We start from the raw sequence: 20,211 nt of genomic DNA on the forward strand, positions 1-20,211 counted from the left end.
CGTTCCAACATGGACGAGTTCGCCTGTTCTAAGTAAATTCATCGTCCTCTTGAGCTATATATTTTTAGTTATTTATAAACAAATCTCTGGTAACGAAAACTGTTACCATAGCAACCGGTTTACTGCCCTAACGACGAATCAACAAACATTTACATCTAGCGACAGAAAAATAAAAATAATTACAAATCAAGATTATTCATGTCATTTTTTAAAATAACATTTCTTCTTTTTTCTTCTTCTTCTAATTCGTTGCTATTGCGAGAAAAAAATAGCAAATTTGGCCCAGCACATTAAATAAAATAAAAGATGTAAATACATGTTATCGTTGTAAAAGTTGGACTTTGTCAATTCTTTGAAAAATAAAAACTTGTTGCTAACAAGACCTGCAGAACAGAACACTTGCTGCTATTAATAATTAGCTGAAAAAACACTGAACGCAACTGTTAAATGTCAGATAAAATGCAGTGTGTAATTATTTTTTGGATTTGATTAAAGCCATGAAAGGTGATTTTTCCATCAGAAACCGATTGCTGGTTATTCAAATAGCTAACAGTGACAAGTGCAAAGCAAAGAGAAACAATCTATACACTATACATACATCAACTACTTGCTTAGGCCATGCACTTGTTGAATGATTAGAGATACGAAATGAACTATGTACATCTTCCAGCTAGTCGCAGGCAGATTAATGTTTCTGTCTGTGTCACCCAGAAAGTATTCAATTTATAGTTATTATCCCAGCCTGAAAATTGATCAGGTAAGCTATTTTCTGTACTTTAATTGATAAATACAAACTTGAACTCATTATTTTTAGAGCAACTTAAGGCGTTCCAATTGGATACATAAGAATAAGTTTGAATCTAGCTTTATCAAGCAGAACGGAGTGGGGACAATTTTGTGACTCCGTATGTCTTTCGTATAAATGCAAAGAGTATTATGTACAAACTTCTTAAAACCAAAAAAGAAAAAAATACGTTGTCGCACACTTCTTTTTAAAACGCTGTATTCTCCAATTCGTGTATAGAATTATTATAACAAATTTGTTTTAACAAAGATAAGAATACAAGGTTTTTAGAGAACTAGTTAGCTGTTTTTTTTTTTTTTTTTTTTCAATAAGATTGTACTTTTAAAGTTAAATAATTCGAGTGTGGTGTTCACACAATAAATACAGTCGTGATATTTTTTCGGAAGGGGGAGAAGGGAATTTTCTTATCTAATATAACTTTCAAGTGTCTAAACGAAATGCAGTTGTTTTCACTTATTCATTTATATTATTATTTCACTTGTCATTATTCATTTATAAGATATATAAAAATCATTTAATTCTATTAACATCATCTGAATGTTTAAATATTTTCGGTGCACGTGATTCCGGATTCGATTCCTGGAAGAGCAAAAAAAGTTCCATAATCAATCACTTTTGTTAATTGTCCGTCTCCTTTTGCCTAAAGGACATAATTATGGGACGCTAAACTAGAAAAAAAAATCATATCATCCTAAATTGTAAATATAATACTTCTTGTAGATATTAGCAAAAATATTAAAGTTATACCTAGGCGGATCAATTTTTACATGAAAACAATTGAACGCTAAGATTTAGATAAACAAGCTGTCAGTTAATGGATCTTTGCTTCCAAGAACAAATTATTCTCTTTTTGAAAGGGGATAGAAACTGAGAATGAATTCCACCACAGGCAGCTATAAGTGCAGTTGACGTAACTATATGCAACAGGAACAGAATATATTATAAAATTTGCTGCTCAAATTCAGTTTTAAAACGACGGTGTAACAAAGAAGTGCTAAAATGTTGATAAAACTAAAATTTTGTTTTTTTTTTCATAATTTTCCGTTTTTGTTTCTGGGTTTGAAAAAAATGATATGAACAATTCCCCCCCCAAAAAAAAACATTTTTCTTAATTTTCCACTCTTTATAACACTAGACGGTATATGATAAGGTAATTTAATATTAATTATAAAAAGGAAACAATAATAAGACATTATAATCCTTTAGTATTTTCCACGTTTCTTATTTGGGCAGCTGACATCGTAAGGTTGAATAAGGGTAACTTTAACCCTTGTACTACAATCTGCCGACAGCAGCGCTTTGGGTCTCGCATTTGCGATTTTCATTGTCATAGTGCTGTCAGTGAATATTATTTTTAACTTTCTGACAATGAATTGAAAACAATTGAACCATGAAAATCATGGAAAAACTGTTAAATCGAATGTTTAGTTTGAGTAGGGGCCCTGAAGCCTTTATCTTAATTCTCATAACATGATTCTGATTGTTATTTACAGTTTTCTAAAGGGGAAAAAATAAAGTAAATGAAACTGGTTAAATAGCACAAAAAGTCAATCGTACAACTTTGTATAATGTTAAAGTATACAATGTAACGCGATGAATTGGAAGCGTCATCTTTAGTACAAAAATTGAAGTCTTAGCAGAATTTCTAGTTCTCAGTCATAAAGAGCTCCGTCGAGCAGTGGAGCGTTTGACGAAAGTGTACGCCACAATTTCGAGTTTCAATTAATTTCATACTTCTTATGTGTGTGTACATGCATGATTGCGCTGTCGTTCGATTTTCGTTGCGTCATGGCGTTGCACCTGTGTTAAGTCACAAATCTTCGCACGCGAAGAGAGAACGTTCTGCTGTAGACGTGGAAACCATACGCTTATAATTTTTTTAGTTAAAAATGATCTTCATTAACCTAACCACATCTGTAATCAATTCGCTGACGTGTTTATTTAAGCACAAGAAAAGCTAAGAAAAAGAAATCTTTAAGTTTTACGCCAAATGGTTATGCCGGCAATGCTAAAGGAGATGGTAAAAATGAGAGTGAATGAAATGGTGGAATGAAAAGGGTGGGAGGAAACGGGACAACCCCGAGAAAACCCGCGTACATGATGTTTGTCCACCACAAAATTCCCATGGAGCGAACTGACATCGAGGAGAACGCTCTACCACTGACCCACCGAGGCCCCTTATAAAAACTAAATCTTTAAAGTTGATCACATTTCTATGAAAAATTAGTCTGTCAGCGACAAGGTGATGCTTATAAAATTGTATTACAGAACTACGATCTTTAGGTTTGAAAACAAGAGATATTTTAATTTATTTGACGTGGTCAATGTAGTGTAAGAATTAGTAGTGATCATTGAACTAGTGATTACAATATCTAAAACCTCGAGGTAAATTTTCCTGTAATAATCACAGAGCTGGCAAAACGAAGGGTTTAGCGCCGTCATAATATATTAGAAGGAATTTTCGAACGTTTGGTAGTTTCAGTTCTTCGACGTCAAATTTTTTTGTGGTTTCGCAAGCAAGAGCTGCATTCAATTGTTCATCACTACAAGGTAACTTCAAAACTTCTCGGAGACTATCAATATTGTCTGTGGTTATGCAGATGTAAGGAGAAAGTTTGCAGAAACACGTTCAAAATCTCAACTGGTTCTAAAATTTGCATGAAAAGCATAGTGACAAATATAAAGTTAAAAGAGCACAGATATTTAAGAAACAGTTATCTTTAGCACGAGCATCAGATTTTTGGAGCTCGATTTTCTCAAAGAACAAATTATTCCCAATTCTGTAGAATCACTTGAGAAGTAAAAAGTGTGAATACTTTTAGCTGAAAATAACAAGGAGAAACTCTTGTTCTACTTGTCATTTAAAAAAAGAATTGTTGCCTCGCCGAGAGAAAAATAAATAAAAATGATTTTGCCAATTTGATCCTCAGCGCCAGAATTTAGAAATTTTAGTCTGATTAAAGCATGTCTCCAAGCTTTTCTCTTTGCTCTATGGAAAGAAAGGACTCTACCATCATTTAAGAAAAAATGGCGAAAGATTAGAATTTTTCGTTTTATCCTTTATTTTTCTTTTCTTCTTTCCTTTTCACTTTATCTATTTTTTGTGTGGATACTAACCTCAACAAAAGTTCTGGGGTATGTACTCATGCAACGAAGCATCTCCGAAATTGACTCTTCTATCGGTTGTTCCACGTCAAGTCGTCAGTTGCTCCGTTTGTATTTGTATGCAGTTATTTATCTGCCAGCTGAAGAAGTCTGGGATTTAATTGAAAAGTGGCGATATGTTTTCCTCTCTTTAAAGGGGAGATGATTAAATCCAAATACATGATGCGGATATTGTCTCTTGCTCAATCCTACAGTTACTGTCGGCTTGTATTACAGATAAACATGTGATGGAAGCTATTACATTAATCATACATTTTACAGTAAAGCCACGATTATCTGCAGAATTGGGTGGCAAGGACATCACGGATAACCCGGGAAAAATGCTAAAAATAAAATGCAAAAACGAAAAATCAACATAAAAACTATGTTCACTTGTACAAAAAATATATATAATATAACTTTAAAAATATGTACAGCAGAGCAGAAACCTTTGCTCTACGTCTAAATCACTGAAATAAAGAACAGTAAATAAAAGCAATACTGTACTCATTGTTCTCAACCTAATCCCTATCATGACCCCATTTTATCACATCCACCTTATAATTTCCAGTGACCCCCTTATAATTTCTGGTTTGTAACAAGCTTCTGTTTGACTTTTTTTAAAAGTACCTATTGCGGAGATCTCACGATAGCCATCCGTTTCTATAATAGTAGAATCCATTTCTTGTATATAGTGGATATAATAACTTCCCTAATGGATTAAAAATTTATTTGAATCCTGAATGGTTTCTAAGAATAAATCTTAGAATTTTTGGAAACGTGTACTATAAATTTTCAATGTGCTTGTATCTTGTTGAGAATTTCTCACTAGAATTTCTGATAAAGTATTGGCATTAATGATGTCCTTGTTTGAGGCTTCAAACATCTGGCAAATCTATTAGTTCATATTACAAATATCGAATCCAATCCATCATATTGTTTCAAACTGGAAGCCGTTGGAAAATTTTAAAGCTTCGTAACTCCCTTAATTTTGGGTCATATGATTAAAAAAAAAAATAGTAATTTCTAATTTTGGTTAAAAGAACTTGGATATTTGTATTAAAAATTTATTAAGTATTTTAATTTTTGAGAGGCCGCCACTATGAGTTACCTCATATTCTTGTGAATTTGGTATATTGCTGTGTATGTGTTTAGTATCACCAAAAAACTGTTAAAAGCAACAAGGGAACAAATAAAATCCCACACCAACAATCTACCTTTATTGTGGCCAGCTTGCTGGAAAAAAAGACTATTCGCTCCAGGGGCGGATCCAGGGGGCGATTGGGGCGATCTCTCCCAGAAGAGGAAACTTATTTTAGATATAAATAAAACCCATCTCAGAGTTTGGTGCTCTTAAAAGTAGCTATAAGTAGCAGTACTACAACCAACTGCCCCCCTCCCAGAAGTCCGTCCGGGATCCGTCCCTGATTCGCTCACACGCATAGGTGTACAATTCAGCAAAGAACAACAAAGAATCCTAAACAAAAGGCTTTTATTGCCCACAGAATAATTTGCCCATTTTTAAATTTTTATTCTTTTTATCAACAAACGCAATACAACTATAGCAGATTAGTGTTCTCAATAACTGGTATTTCAATATGCAGTTCTCATTAATATTTTATATCGTACATCTTTCATTTAAATTGACTTTTAAACAACTCAGCACCTGTTAAAAACAGTGGCAGATCCAGGGGGGAGCGATTACCCCGATCGCACCCCCTTTGAAGGGGAAACTTTCTTATTTTATATATATATATATAAATAAAACCCATCCCCGAGTTTCATGCTGTTAAAAGTAACTCTAAGTAGCAGCATGGCAACCCACCGCCCTCCCAGAAGTCGGTCCTGGATCCGCCCCTGGTTAAAAACCTTTATTAGATCTACTTTTTTGTTCTTAACAGTACGTATAAAAATAAAAATATCCCTATCAGAACGAAATTCAAAATAATATTTAAAAATATTTTCCGGAATTAAATTCTAATTATATATATTTATCTCTTCCGCTTGCCTACGCGACCCCCAGGTTTTTAAAGCGATTCAGGGTCCCAAGGATAGGTTCTATCTACTAGAGTCTGCACGGCCGGAATATTTAGCCCGGGCCTGCTCGGCCCGTGAATTTATAATATGAGGCCCGATGCAAGTCCGAAATATGATTTAGTCTTTACCTGAGCCCAGCCTCAGCGCGTGTGGTAATCAAATGAGCTCGAAATAAGCCAGAATTACAGAAACTTTTTTAAGAAGAAATTGTATTTTTTATTTACAGCTTAGAGGTTTAATTTTGCAGTTGTGCTTTAAAAGTTATCCAGAAAGAAGGGTGCGATAAATATTGTTGTACAGTATAAGTATTTACAAAGTTAGGCCCGAAAAGTCCCAAGGAATATGGTTGTATATTTAAAAATTTAGAGCCCATGTTCGCCCGAGCCCGAAATGATAAATGCTCTGTAGGCCCGAGTCCGACCCGCGGGCAGTGCAGACCTCTACTATCTACCCTGTTTACTCTCAATTCAAACTGGAAATAGTTCAAATGAGTAATTCTGGTTTCAGCGTTTATCACCATAAAAAGGAAACGGTAACCGATAGCGAGAAACGGTTTCTTTCAAACGATTCAATGTTGCAAGCCAACACAACTTAATAACCCGAACAATCTACTGAAACTGAAAATGTTGAAAATTTAATACTATTTTCGGTTTCAATAGTGATTTCCACAAAGCGAAAACGGCAAAAGATATCGAGATGGAGTTTTCTGTAATTGATTTAGGTTCCCAATAATATGTTCCACCTTCTTCATTTGCCCTCTATTCAAACCTGAAGTCGTTCAAATTGGGCATTTGCGGTTTCACGTTTTTGGCCATATAACAAAAGTGGTAATATAATAGTAAAAAGTGGTTTCCTGCAATCGAGAGAACAAGGGCTCCGCGAACAAAAGAACATTCCATTGCAACCAGTAAACTCCTGCCAAAACCGGAACTGATTGAGATTTACTACTCCTTCCGGTTTCAATACTGATTTCCGTAGAACCAAAACGGTGAGAGATATCGAGATACGGATTTTTTCAATTTATTGAGCGTCCTCAGAATAGGTTTTATGTCCGTTAACTCTCTATTCAAACCGAAAGTGGTTGAAATAAATCATTTCCGTATCAATATTTATCGCCATAGAACGAAAACAATGATGAAAATAGTCAGTGATGAAAACAGTGTTGATACCGTGCGATAATACAGGCGTAACAGTGAAGTGAATTGACAAGTAAACTTAGCCTTTCGTTGCAATAGACATGTGAGTTTTGTTTCACAGGTTGAAACTACGAGAGACTTACCAACTATAGGCATTCAATACTAAAACTTCGAAAAACACATCTATAAATACTGGTTGCAATAGGTTAATAAGAACTAAAGCTAGAACCTTGGACGCTGAATCCACATTTAAAAGCCAATCTCTTACTCTTTCTCTTCTGCAGAGATTAATGTTGAAACCGCAAGTGCTGATTGGTATCCATCACTTACGGCTAGAATAGAGAAATACCATCAGAGGTGAAAAATGTTCTTGCGGACTGAATCTAAATAAAAGAAAGAAAGAAAAAAAAACAGCTGATGGATACCTATTTTCATTTCATACATTATGTGATCATTAGAGCAACCCACATTATGCTTTATTTTTTTAAATTGTGTTTATTGTTTAACCAAATTATCTTTGATTATGCTTTATTTTTAATTTCAATCATTGTTTTACATTAATCGTGTATAATGTAAAATATTTACTATACATTAAATATTCTAAATATCTTGATCTATTTATTAATATTTTATGCAGCCCAATGTGGAACTGTCATGAAAAACGCAATAGAACAAATAATACCGCAGATGATTGGGATAACAGACTAAATACTCTGCTAAACATGCAAAATCCTCATGTAATCGAATTAGTTCGTTTTCTCAAGTTAGAAGCCAGAACAAGTGACTAAGCTTACTACAGGAAGTATCTCAACTTGCAAGGTAAAAGAAGAAAGTATATATGCAGCTTGACGAAAGAAAGTTTTGGGTAGTTTTGATGTTTCAAAATATGTTAGATGATATTTGGTTGCACTTTCATGTATTCATAAGTTGTTATAAACTGTAAATCGTATATATTTCTGATAAGCATTACTTAGAGGTGGTGGTAACAACGGTAAACGGCCTACTGCACATGGACCAAGATCATTGAATACCCAGATATTAGTTCGACGAAGACTCTTTATAAAAGCCGACTTCTATATCCCTTTAATGTAATTTGTGGATTCATATCACACATTTCGGGGATACATTGCTCGAATTTGAATTCAACGTGAAGAGTTGAGTCGAAAAAAAAAAAAAAAAACTTACAACAGTATAGCAAACATATATGCATCTTTTCATATTTCCTTGAGCATGCAATTCCATATCCTCCTCCGCTCAAACTTTATTAAAAATGGATAGAAACAGTGTCAGTTATTAAACATGTACGGAAGTGGAAAACTCTTATCAATATCAAAATATGTCATGTTATCGCTCATGGCATTTTATGCATCTGGAAGTTAATTATATATATATAGGGTGCTTCGAAACAACACCGACAACGTTTGGGAGGTGATAATACCAAGATAAGACAAAAAGTATAGACCAACCAGAGTGCACAAATGAGTTATAGGCTGCCCAAAACATGTTAAATGGACTTCAAAGGTCATAGCTCCAAAACTATGGGATCTATCGTATTCGGGTTAAGACTTCACTTAAGAACTAACATGTGACCTATATAAAAATCCAAGTTACAGAACCCTAAGGTACTCATGGAACGATTTTTGTAGAGTGTGTTTGGCTACGGACATATAATTTGAAGTACTCACCAACTACCTCTATAAAAATTGTTACGAAACTCCCGCAGGAAACGAAACGCACCCAGGTTGGTCTGTACTTTTCGTCTTATCTTGCTGTCAGAAATCACCTCCCAAATGTTGTCGGTGTTATTTCGAAGCATTCTGTATATATATATAATTATTTCATTGATTGCGGTATGTTCTGCACTATTTCTTGTAGACATGGAATAAAATTCAACTCTCGTATGCCACAAACAAGTATGATGATAAAAAGTAAAGTAAAAAGGAAGTAATGATAAATAGCTATATAGTGTTTTGTCAAATAACAAATTTATCATCCTACAGATCATCTAAGAAGGTAACTGGTTTGAATGTGTTCACATATAGGAATTTAGTAAATGTTGTATCTGTAATGCCGTCTAGAAACGGAAAATTGAAATGTAAAATAACCAAGAAAGTTCTGTCGCTTTTTGTGGAGGTCTGTGTTCCATTGGTTCTCACAAGGTGAGTTGAATGCGAATAGAGATAAGGCGAAGGTATAATTCTTGGTGTGGGTATATGCAACACCAAGTGGGTATATCTAATTAATTCTTGGTGTGGGTATATCCAACATATTACCTGGTTGTGCTAGTTCAGTTAAAACATGAACTTGTGTAAGGGTAGAGTGAACATGGAATTCCACAGAGCGTCATAAGGGCGTGTGTGCTGTACGAGTTCAAACTAGGATCAAGCGCCGCTGCAGCGGGGCGGAAGATATGCCAGGCCTTTGGTGAGAGTGTCGTGACTACACTGACAGTGCAGCGGTGGTTTCACAAGTTTAAGGACGATGATGAAACACTTTAAGACGTACCACTTGCCGGAACACTAACGCAAGTTCAAAATGAAGATCTTCGGGCAGCAATTGAAGGAACAGTGGCCAGAATGTGAGGAACTGAACCTACCTAGGTACAATTCAGAGTGAGTGGAGAAACCATTCGGCAGCACCTCCATCAACTTGGAAACCACTACAAGTTGGGTTGATGGGTATCACATGATTTGACTCCGGGCCAGAAGGCAACGCGAGCAGACACCCGTCCTTCTTTGAAGTCTCGTCTGAGGAAAGAGACATTTCTGGACAGGATGTTGATATGTGATGAGTAGTGGGTCCTATACGAAGCTCCACGGCACCATCATCATTGGTTACCATCCCATGAACCGGATCCAAAACAGCCGAAAGCATCACTTTACCATAAGAAGGTCCTTCCGTGTGTTTGGTGGACTGCTCGCAACATCGTGCATCGGGAACTGTTACCAGCTAGTCAGTACATCAATGCAACTGTGTACTGTCAACAGTTAAGCCGTGTTCAAGATAAATTCAAAACTCTGGAGCCAGCACCTCTGAATCGAAGAGGAATCTTCTAGTTACAGGACAACCTAAGCCCTACGTGGCGGAAAGCCATACTATGATTTGAATGTAAAACACTGTTACATCCATCATACTCCCCGGACATTGCACCGCTCTATTATTACCTGTTCCATTCCTTGGATAATTACCTTAGAGGACGCCATTTCAAGTCCCTAGTAGAAGTGCAAAATGCACTTGAAACCTTCTTCGCTTCACGACCCAACAATTTCTACAGCGATGGAATCCTTGGCCTCCCAGAACGTGGGCAGAAGGTCGTCGATGCTGATGGGGACTATTTTTGATGTTCTAGGTACGTCTTAGGTGACGTATCGATGTTCGAAGATGGTGGGTGAAAAAGCAACAGAATTTTCGTAGTTACCTTTATATGTAGTCCACGAATGTAACCTTCATTTTAACTTAAAAAGAAATATTTAATTTCACATACTATATGCTCACCATTTACACTCGCCACACACTGTACCGAAAATTTACTCGGATGAAGTATCCTCTTAGGTATTTTAAAACTTTTTAAATTGACTACTAGTTTACTTTTTCCATTTGGATGAAAAAGAAACAGGGGTATCATAAAGAATATATCTAGGAGAATACTCTTAAAATCTTTTAGTTTACCGTCCCATGACTATACTTTTTAGATTAAGAGAGACGGATAATTGAGGCAAATGATGATATGATAATAATTTGTGAAATGAGAGTGTGGAAGGAAATGAGAGCATCCTGAAAGAACTCTCGGACGCGATGTTGTCCACCACATACATACTTGCACGGGGATTGACCAGGGATTCTATGCACCAGAGGTAACACGGAAAATGCTCTACAAGAACTAGATGTGTCATCAATTTTCCCTAAACAGAGTTTGAAATTACTGTGAACAGATAAAAAAAAAAAAAAAGAGCAGAAAGTATGGCCAAATTTCGTGTTTCGTATATATTTAATTTCGGAAAAGTAAACTACGGTCTTTGTACATCTTATTGTTGTACAAAGTGGGGAGATTACTTTAAGAATGGCTGCATTTCTTAAAACAAATCAAAACTGAATTGTTCGAAAACGAGAAATTGAAAATTTTTCGATAATAGAGAAAACCTGAAAAATGAAAAATCGATGTTTTTTGGGAAGCTGAAAACTGAATTTATTTCAAACTGTAAGGTAATTAGGCATAGGAAGATCTAACTATCTGTCTGATTGCCGCTGTACCAGAGCAAATACGGTACGAAATAGCGAAAACAACGCTTTCTTGAAATCAGTTCAGGTTCGAACAAGTTTAATCTAACTCACTGACCCTTTATTTCGGGAGTGGAAAACATGATTTTGTTTTAAAGACTACATTATCAATGTCCGTTCTCGAAGAAAGCTGTTTATAATAGCTTTAAGTAGACCTAAGTTTTGTAGCTTTTTAATATTTATTAGTTTCATAGTTACGCTAACAATTTGCATGATGTTTGGTACTATAAGACATCGAAAAAGACAAAGAAAGAACATTTGTCATTCATTTTCTTTTTCCTCAACTAGTGTCTTCTCTGAGATTGCTATGTCGAGACGGCTTTTGTTCAGAATTGTATTTCTCATTGTTCACCTCAACCATAGGTTGATGAGCAACACGGAAATTTTAAAACTTTTCTCTCCATTGGGAGACATGTTTTGTACTTTGATAAGGCCTCTTCTTTGTAACTGCATCTAGATATTCTTATCATTGGTCTTCCTCTTACTGACTTTCCTTCTACTTTTCCTTCTATCAACACGGTGATCCAATCAGAGTGTCGAATAAGATAGCCCAGCGTTTCTCCCTTTTCCAATTATCATCATGATCTTTCGCCCTTCATTATCTTCCTTTAGTATTCCTATTCTTTTTGGTCCAAGATATGCGCAGCATTCTGTGCCAACACCACATTTCAAACACTTCCAGCTTAGATACTTCAGATTTTCCCAATGCCCACGTCTCTTACGTGTAAAGCGCCACGTTTTATACCAGGATCTTAATAAATCGTTTACGAACGTTCAACGACGCATATCTTCATATTGGCAATCCTGTTTTCCTACTGAATACTTGCTTAGCCTGCGCTATTCTGGAGCTTACGTCTTTTTCACTTCTTTTGTCCGAGGATATTAGACCTCCTAAATACTGGAATGTCTTACTGTCTGCGATTTTCTCTCCATCTAACCAGGCCCGCATTTAGGTAAGTGCTATTCTGTGCTCGATCACAGGGCGGCAGAATTTAGGGGCGGCAACATTTTGAATTTTTTTTAAACATCCATAATAAAGTAATATTTAAAACCGGCAACTCGCAGAGTTTCGCGCAAGCGCGAGAAAATATGTTAATATGTTTACTTTGTCCTAATTACAGTAGTTACTAATTAGCTAGCTTATCTGATTATTTTTAAAAGTCATTCTCTCACATCCCGACCCCAAGTGGTGAGGATAAACTTGAACATCATGAAAATTAATACTGTTAAACTCAGTGACCTCGAAAACTTTGAATTCAACACTAATATCTGTCATTTTTGATTACTTTTAAAATCTCGCCCCTCTCTGGGGAGTGGAGTATGACCTTGAAGTTGAATTGGATTAAAACTGTCACTATTCATCTCAGCGACCCCAAAAACTATGAATTTAACTCTAATATTGGCCGTTTTAGGGGTAGGGGGCTGCAAATTTTGTGCCAGGAGGCGACAAATTATTTAGAGCACAGGCGCGCACAATATATAAATACGGGTCTGCATCTAACCATACGTATGCCTCTTCCTGTTCTGCTCTTGTGCACTTTATCACTTTGGTTTTCTTCTTATTTATCGTCATTTTGTATGTTTTTCCCCGTTGGTCGTTGAGTTTGAAATTGCTTTCTGCAAGTACTTTTTTGTTTTCCGCTATCAGTGCTATTTGGTATTACTTATATAATCTAGCATTTTTCACTACAGGTTCACACGCCTACATTTTATGACTTTGAGGTCCGTATACAGGTCCCACGGTTAAGTGACATCTTAATTTTTATCAGTCGATTAGAGCCAGATATGGAAGAAATCAACAACTTTCAGTTTCATCATTGATGGCCATAGAGTGAAAACGAAAATGGATACGATATGAACTTTTTTGGAATTTATTTATCATCTTAAGAATAGGCTCCGTTTGAGCCATTAACTCTCTATTCACTATGGATCGGTTAGAAATTACTCACTTTCTGTTATATTGTTGATCAGTATAGAGCAGAAACGGTAATAGAAGGCGAGAAGCATTTTTTTTTGTTTACTCCATTTGACTCGATTCACTATCCCAAAAAAATATACCATTTCCATTATTTCCACACTAAAAACGGAAGTAATAGAAATAACCTGCAACTGTCGATTTCCAGATTCATCTCCAGAGAACAAAATCGGAAATTCATAAGGAGAAATTGATTGAGGTTACAAGACTAAGTGTCCTCAACCTTAATTCCTCTATTAAACTCGGAAAGGGGTGTTGATCACATACTCGTAGAGTAGAAACGGTATTAGATAGCGAAAAGTGTTTTTCTTTCTTTCGAATAAATAAATGTACCAAGAATATGTTTAACTTCCACGTTTATCTCCCTACTACAACTACACGTCATTCCTTTATCCCTCTATTCAGGTTGTAGGCGGTGAAAACTACGGTTTCCAGTTCCAGCAGTGATCGCTATAATGAAAAAAAGACGGTAATTGTTAGCGATAAGCAGTTTTCAATATGGATTCAATACCACAAGGAGTTTCCATCTTCGACTTTCCTATTCAAACCGGAAGTGGTTGAAACTTTATGCTTCTTCCGCTTATATTGATTCCCGTAGAGCGAAAAAGGTATAGGAGGCGACATGCTGTGCTATTGTATATTAAAAAATCTTGAAAACAAATCATTCTATAGGTTTCTTGTTACTATTAAATTGACTATTGTTTAAAGCAGCCTATTGACTACTGTTTTTGATACTGAGTTGTTTAAAAAAAAATAAGAAAAAATAAGTAGGGATTCTAGTGAAGAGCCGTAATAATCAGTCAGTTAAATGCTTATTTTACCTTTTATCTTATGTTAAAAAATAAATTTATTGCAGAATTATTTCGATATTTTCCCTATCAGTTTATTCATTTTTTCAAAATTTGTTAGTCTTGCTTTCATATAATATCGCTAATAGCGCACAGTGACGTTCTGATATTCTGAGTAATATAAATTTTACAATATTTACGTTTGGCACTCATTATTTTTAAGTTATATCAACATAGTAATGGAGTGAACTTGTTTCTAAAACGTAACATGGTGAACGGATGAACTAGCTGCCCGTGATGGCAAATTGTGGAATTTTGGTTTTATGAAAAAACATTTGATCTTCTAACTTTATTCTCACCCATCCAAATCGTTATGTTTATAGCTAGCTGCAGGTCACATACGATGTCATATTTATTACACTGATCTTATACACACTATATGAGGTCTTGAGTTTGTCTACAGCTTAATTTAGTCTTCAACTTGTTTAAGAGGAAACCACTGTCAAATTACAAACATCTATACTTTACACACACTACATCTAACGTAAGATCAACTGCGTTATTGTATTTGTAGACGATTATGATTAGTAAATGTTTAGTAAACGATAAGAATAATAGTTACTGTGAGAATGCCTATGTTTTTTTAAAAAGTGAATAAGTTACTACGATCATACATTTTAAACGTTTTCATTTAAGACCAATAAAAAAATTTGAAATTTAAAATTTCAATGAGAAATACACTGCAGCATTACCCATATATTGTATTTATGTTTTAAGGAGTACTTATGTACACATATCAGATTCTTTCATAAAGGAGAGCTTCTTCATGGCTAAGCCTTTGGCGTGGGAGACCCAGGTTCGATTCCGGATTCCATGTTAATCAGTAGGTCGTCCTGCTTCATATAACCTCACTGCTAGAAGGGACGTTAAACTCAAAATCAACTTAATTCTTTTATAAAGGAGAAAAACCTTTTTTCAAAGATATCAAAGAAGTAATAAGCGGGCCGACTTTCTTTTTTATACCATTCTTATTTTCTTTAATGAATATCTGACACTGAGGTACTAACAGGAAGAAAACTTCTCCATGGCGCTGATTGAGTTAGCATGTGCACTACATCGCAGGATCGGAAGCATTAGTTGACTGCTAGAATTAAGAGATACCAGACAGCTTAATATCATAGCATGGCAATGATCGCTCTCAAATTCAAGCACCTGAACCACGCATTTTCTCCTTTGGGGTTCTTGCTGAGTGAGACTACGCATTTTATTATGTTCATTTCACTCCGATGTCAAGCCATGCCCGACTTGTTTCGGCAACAGCACGATAAGCATCTTTAAATTGAAATCTGGAATCTGTTTAAACCTGTAAGAAAACAAGTCGGGTGAAGGCTGTAATTTATCAAAGAAAGTTCGACATGTTTAGCCATACTAAAAACAAAAAAAAAGAAAAGAAAAAGAAAGAAAGAAAAGAAAAAGAAAGAAAGAAAAAGAAATAAAGAGAACAAAACACAAAGAATAAAATTGGCGTATCTATAGGAGAAATGCATTCCCCATTAGAACCGGATCAATGATGCGAGCTAATAATGAGTGCAAGTTCCAAATTTGTCTTAATATTGCACATTAATAGGAATTTGTAATATAACAATATAGTAATAATAATAGTAATAATAAATTGAAAAATATCCCAATGTTCCATAGAAACTTGATTCGGTTTACTACTTGCTTTTGCAGGCCAAGTTTCACTATAAAGTGAATTGAGAATTGCATTTTGTTCTTAACATCTTATTATTCAGTTTCAAAGTTTCAGAAAAGTGTCCAGATTTCGCTTTCCGAAAATATAATAATCTTATGCATAACTCCAGTTACAGACCAACATATAACAATCAATTGAAACGTAATTCTGGAACAAATCCTGGAATATTATCACTGTCTAAATATTTGCTAATTGTCTATCAGCTATGTGCCATATTTTCCTTTCGTTACACGAATAAAACACTCTCATTCCTGATAAAAGATTTGTCTACTCTGAAGCCACAAAATATACTGCCTTATTAATTTTACGTCCCACGGTTATGTCGGCCAGGCTAAAGAAGACAGGGATTATGAGAAATGAACCAAATGGTAGAAGGAAGAATGTGGGAGGAAACGGGAGAACCCCGAGAAAATCCACGTACACGGTGTTTGTCCACCAGAAAGTTCACTTGGCGCGAACTGGGATCAAACCAGGGACCCCGTGCATCAGAGATGAACGTTCTGCAACTGAGCTACCGTGGCCCCCTTTATTAATATGGGTATTGAAATGTAGATAAGCATGCTCTTATCATTGAAACCAAATTGTTGAGATTGAGCATATTACGATACTACTGATTTATACACAAATAACAATATAGCTAAGAGGCCAAATAGTGTATTGATTTAATCTTCTGAATCGCACTCCTGTGCAACTTCAATGGAAAACATGTATTCTTCAATGGGAGTATGGTGGCATAACTAGGAATGTTCTAGAGCTTTAAGGTTCTAATTCCCGACCCAACTTCTAGACACGCCGCCAACTTGTGATATCAAGAAATGTCAAAACATTTCAACTGAAAACAGTACGGAGAAACGTTCTTTCAATTTGTCACTTAAAAGCAGGTTCACTATTTCAAAATTTCACATTTTTTATCTCTGGAAAAACCTGAACAAAATTTATATCCTCCTCCCTCCACTCTATAAATATATCGGCCTCTACTATCATTTAAGAAATGCAGTGAATATTTTTTTCTTTTTTCTTCCTTTCTTGTTCCGTATTTTAATTTTCTTTTTTTTTCTTTGCATGTGTGTGTGTTGGGGGGGAAGGGAGTGCAAGCACTGAAGCACCCTCGCTGTTAGCGTTCCTGCTTTAAATATTTCATTTCAGTTCTCTCTAGAAATTATACTGTTCTGAGAAAAAGTGCATCAATCAAACACGTGTATCTCTACTTTCGAATTCTAACAGTGTTCTTCTGACTTGATGGCAGCAAAAGTATCTTCCTCTGTTGGAACCCTAAAGAGATTTATTACGGCGCTGACTGTGTTTTGCAATGCTCGTAATTGGTAGTATACTCCACTGTGATATACCCCGACACTGTTTTTTTTTTTTTTTTCATTTAAATTTTATACTGGCACCTTTCATAGTGAGATTATCTAAAACTTTTAATTGGAAGGTACACTTACAAATTCATAGACTACGATAAAATGTATAGGCTACCAGAACTAGTGTTAGACATTTCTCATTTCGAGCACTTATTTATATACGGGATGCTTTGAAATCCAGAGGAATGACAATATTAAAAAGACGGAAAGAAAGGGAATAAGTGCGATCATCCTTATTTGAGTATTTTTGTAATGGAGAGATGACTAAACTTGCCTCTTGTTATAGGGTTTTGAAACCATTTTGTTATTTCCAAACCGAAATTAAATTTCGATTTTTGTAACGTTTGATTTTTTTTTTAAACGAAAATTGATCTTTATTTTCAAATCTGAAAAATCGGTTTTCAGCTTTTGAAACCGGGAAACCGCTTCGATTTTCAAAACAGAAGTTTTGTTTCTGTTTTCGAAACCAAAAACAATGTCATGAAATGTGAACTGCACTTGTATATCAATTATTTCCAAGATACACCAAAGACAATATTACCAGTCTTTCAAGAATTCTTTCGATACGCCACTATCTAGTCAAAATAAAAATAGCATAAAAGTTTAGAAAACTAGTTTTAATTTTATTAATTAAAGTCAATTTTATTTATTAATAATTAATTAATTATTAATTATTTTGTTTATTATAAATTTATTAAAAATTAGATACTAATTCTATTTTATATTGAAATCCTCCATGAAACATACTGAATTGTTTCATTTTAGGTTAGTGCTGCTTAAATCAGAATGATAAAAAGGAGGAGTCCGTACTTTTAATTGTAATAGTATAGGCCTAATTGTTAATTTATGTGCGACAAATGTTCATAGTATGATGGATACATCAAACTTGTGTAAGGCCCTATCCATGCCTAGGTCCTCGTTGTGTAGTGGTTTGCGTGAACACAACGTAAAATTTCTGTTTTAATTAGCTATAATTGGCACAGCAGATATAATTACTACAGTGAAATCTCTACTAACGGACACCTCTATAAAGCGGACACCTCCCATAACGGACATATTTTGTCCCAAACACTGTAATAGGAAAAAAACATATTGGCAAACCTCTCTAAAGTGGACACTCTCTAGTACGGACACGAACAGTCTTTCTTGTCTTTTATAGGTATTATTTTCCTCCGTATTACGGACACTTTCTCTAGAAACAAGTTGGAAAGTGCAGTAAAAATACACTTTTAGTAATTCATACGTATGTCACAAAGGAAGAATATGTGGGTGTGAGAACATTTTGCCTCCTCAACTGTCTGTTCAGCAACCCAGAAGAAGGGTCTCTGTTTCGTAACACCCTCATATCCTTTGCTTGCATTCCATTCCCACCCAACCTGCTTCAGAAACAAAAGTGATTGACAGTTGCCCACTATTTGGAATGACATATTATTCTATTGTCTCGCTGGAATCTCTAACCAAACAGAAGACAAGTTTGTTATTTTTAACCACAGGTACGCATATTGTCTTTTAAAAAAAGTCATTGCTGGACTACAATTAACTCAAAAATTAAAGCAACACACCAAAAACGTAGTAAGTAGCGATAAGTGTCAAGTGCAGAAAACTATAACATCTTATTCCCATGTTGTACCTCGAATTGGATGGAGCAAGATAATGCAGGTACATTAACATTTTGGTAATATTCATGAACACGTGATTCATGCAAAAATTTTTTTTTTCTAATTGCATATTACCTTGTTTATTACTTTACGTAAGAAAATATTGAAACCTCTCTAAGGCGGACACCTCTCTATAGCGGACAATTTTTGATTCCCCACGGCTGTCCGCTTTAGAGAGGTTTCACTGTAGTTGCATTATCTGCGCTGCGTCTCAATCCACAAGTTTTGCGAAAATCAATACGGCATGAAGCCTCTGGCAATTTTTCTTTTCTTGTACTTAAGCTAGTACATGATTATTATCCACGTATTAAGTAATTGTCATTTCTTTTATTTTTTCTGGGTTACTGATACTATTATCTGAAGTAAATGTAGGGTTTTCTTAAATATATAGAAGCCCTACTCTCACAGCTCTTTTTTCCCCTCAAGAAACTTAAATTGCTCAGTATATTGTTATTTCTTTATTGTTTTGAATAGACCCCAAAAATTTCAAAACAAAAAAGAAAAACAGAAACGCTTTTTGAATATTTACAGTATATTCATACTTACGCACTTCTTTATTATTCAGATGTAATTGAATAAAAGATCAATACTCACCAAAGTGAGTAGTAGAAAGCAGAGATGTTCACCCTCGCGAGGGTGGCCCTCTCGAGGACATCCTCACCCTCAAGTTCCCTCGCCCACAGTGACGCGAGGGCGAGGGAGCGCGAGGGCGAGGACAAGTTTTGGCCGCGAGGGCGAGGGTGCGCGAGGGCGAGGACAAGCTTCGATGGCGAGGGTGAGGGTGCGCGAGGGCGAGGAAAGCTTCGATGGCGAGGGCGAGGGTGCGCGAGAGCGAGGACAAGCTTCGATGGCGAGGGTGAGGGTGCGCGAGGGCGAGGACAAGCTTCGACGAAGAGGGTGAGGGTGTGCGAGGGCGAGGACAAGTTTCAGCAGCGAGGGCGAGGACAAGCTTCGATGGCGAGGGTGAGGGTGCGCGAGGGCGAGGAAAAGCTTCGACGAAGAGGGCGAGGGTGCGCGAGGGCGAGGACAAGTTTCGGCAGCGAGGGTGAGGATGCGTGAGGGCGAGGACAAGCTTCGATGGCGGGGGTGAGGGTGCGCGAGGGCGAGGAAAAGCGAAGGCGCGAGGGCGAAGAATTCAATAACGAACTTTTTAAATGAATTAAATGTAGACACCAATAATTGATAACACTTAGTGTAATCGACTTCATCAAAGTCAGTTATTACTTGATCAATAATTTTAATTGATCTTAAATTAGGGTTATCTTATAAATCACTA

At 35.8% G+C, this 20,211-nt stretch overlaps 1 long non-coding RNA gene across 1 annotated transcript in view; it reads left to right on the top strand.

Annotated features, from left to right (window-relative positions):
* The first annotated feature begins 551 nt into the window (after window positions 1-551).
* The window catches only part of LOC145681529 (uncharacterized), a 74,191-nt gene continuing 54,531 nt past the window's right edge, over window positions 552-20,211 (top strand). The window contains exon 1 of the long non-coding RNA XR_014130801.1: window positions 552-757. This is a non-coding gene — a long non-coding RNA (uncharacterized LOC145681529). The remainder of the gene's footprint in view (window positions 758-20,211) is intronic.

The sequence above is a fragment of the Thermobia domestica genome, chromosome 3, assembly GCF_964235325.1.
Source record: "Thermobia domestica chromosome 3, izTheDome1.hap1.1, whole genome shotgun sequence".
Lineage (NCBI taxonomy): Eukaryota > Metazoa > Arthropoda > Insecta > Zygentoma > Lepismatidae > Thermobia > Thermobia domestica.